This window comes from Nicotiana tomentosiformis, chromosome 2 (genome assembly GCF_000390325.3).
Source record: "Nicotiana tomentosiformis chromosome 2, ASM39032v3, whole genome shotgun sequence".
Lineage (NCBI taxonomy): Eukaryota > Viridiplantae > Streptophyta > Magnoliopsida > Solanales > Solanaceae > Nicotiana > Nicotiana tomentosiformis.
The window spans coordinates 91,027,227-91,029,112 of NC_090813.1; the positions used below are offsets into that span (position 1 = coordinate 91,027,227).

The 1,886-nt window shown below is 30.2% G+C and overlaps 1 long non-coding RNA gene across 1 annotated transcript; it reads left to right on the forward strand.

Moving 5' to 3' along the window:
• Positions 1-619: 619 nt before the first annotated feature.
• Positions 620-1,157, forward strand: LOC117277870 (uncharacterized). The gene is made up of 2 exons (XR_004508207.1): positions 620-759; positions 864-1,157. It is a non-coding gene; the product is annotated as an uncharacterized lncRNA (long non-coding RNA).
• The last annotated feature ends 729 nt before the right edge of the window (positions 1,158-1,886 follow it).

The following is a 1,886-nucleotide window of genomic DNA, read 5'->3' on the forward strand; positions in this document are numbered from 1 at the left end:
AACTTACACAAATAATATTATTTTTAAATGGAATTAAATTGTTAAGAATTAAAAAGAATTTCTCTATCAGGATAAGCCCACTAATTATAAAGGAATCAAATTGTAGATCCAAAAATTTAATAATAGTACAAATTTTGACCCACTAACTCGACTATTTTAGATGAATATTTACATAATTATTTAGTTACACCCATTCCAAAAGTTGACAGAAGGACCACAAATGGGATGTAGTGGATGAATATGATTTTTCTTCCCTTAACGAGAAATCTCGAGTTCAAATTCTAGAGATATTCTTAGTAAGGAGCATTTTAACCTTAAATGGGACTTACGCGATGCGGATCTGGATTAGTGAGTTAGTGGGTCCCATAAATAGATGGTTAAACCAAAAAAAAAAACAAAAGAAAAATCAGACATAAATGTATATATGTATCATTAATTGCAAGAAACAATCTGATTTCTTATAGGATTATTTATTAATTATACAATAATATGTAATCTCTAAATACCATAAAAAATTCGTTCATTTAAGGAGTGGTCCCTCTCATAGGTGTAAGTTATACGCAAATAAACTCTAAAAAATACTATATATATCCAATTCATTTTTCAGTCAAAACCTACTTTGCTTATCTTAAACTTTCCGCCCCTAAAGAAGATCTAAGAATCCGTTCAAGATCGAAAAAGTCTTGGATCAACTTCAACTTTTTAACCAATGGCATCTCAAGGAAAACGTTCTAAGTCAATCAAACAACAACTTGAAGAGTGAGTTTCTATTTTCCTCGACATTTCTTTTTCTTCTCTTCATTTTTCTTATTAATCTTGAATGTTTTAGGGCTCACATGTGATTTCTTTTTTTGGTTTTTCAGGTCAAAGAGAGAGGCTGAGATGTTTGAGGTTGCGTACGGGGCTCTTCTTTGGGAATATTCGATACTAAAAGAAAGTATCAAAAATGCAAGTTGCTCTGTTTGTAAGGAGAAAATATCAGAATGCCTCAAAGAAAAAGAAAAGGACCGAGTAGGACCCAAGGAGAAACATCTTTATTTATTGTAAGAATTTATAACATATGATAATTGTAGTTCTCCGGAAAAAAATAATTGTATTCTTATGGTTTACTATTATAAAATTTCGGCAATACTACAATGTTATGGCTTATTTTTCAACTACCTTGCTTTTTTTTCTTTTCTTTTCTTTTTTGTAAAAAAGTATACATTTGTTATTGTTCACCAAAATTTAGACAAACACCATAATTAATTTTGCCTCTATTAAGATGCAAATTTGTTTTCAAGATTAGATCTAACTCCAACTTTTTGACGATTAATTCATTCTCCTTTTGGTATAATGGTGGGATTAAACAAGAATATCTCATGGGATTAGTTATTCACTTTCTATATGAAATAGCTAGTCGCACTGTTTTAGTATAAAATTTATCTCGAGATTAACTAATACCTATAATTAAACATGGGATAAATACAATCTAAATTCCTATCCTAGAATTATTATCCTTATTAATTGTACCAAATGGCCCTTTAACTCAACTCAATTTTTAGAGGGACTAGAAAGGTCTTTTTCCGTTTGGCACAATGTCACGATCTAAAATTACGTGACCGGCACTCACCACACTACCCGACCCGAGCGAACCAAACCATGTGATGCACCCAAATCATATGCATGAAAACTAATTTAACTACGGAAACTCCTTGAAAATCATATACATTTTTAAGTGAAATGATAAAATATTTTTCAATTCAAAATCACACATGACGTCTTACATGATAATAACAATGAGACTAAGTAAAATAAATATACTTTCATGTATGTCGTGTACAACCCCATTACTACAACTTTTCATAATTATCTATGGAGACTCTAAAGAATAGAATTAAACACTT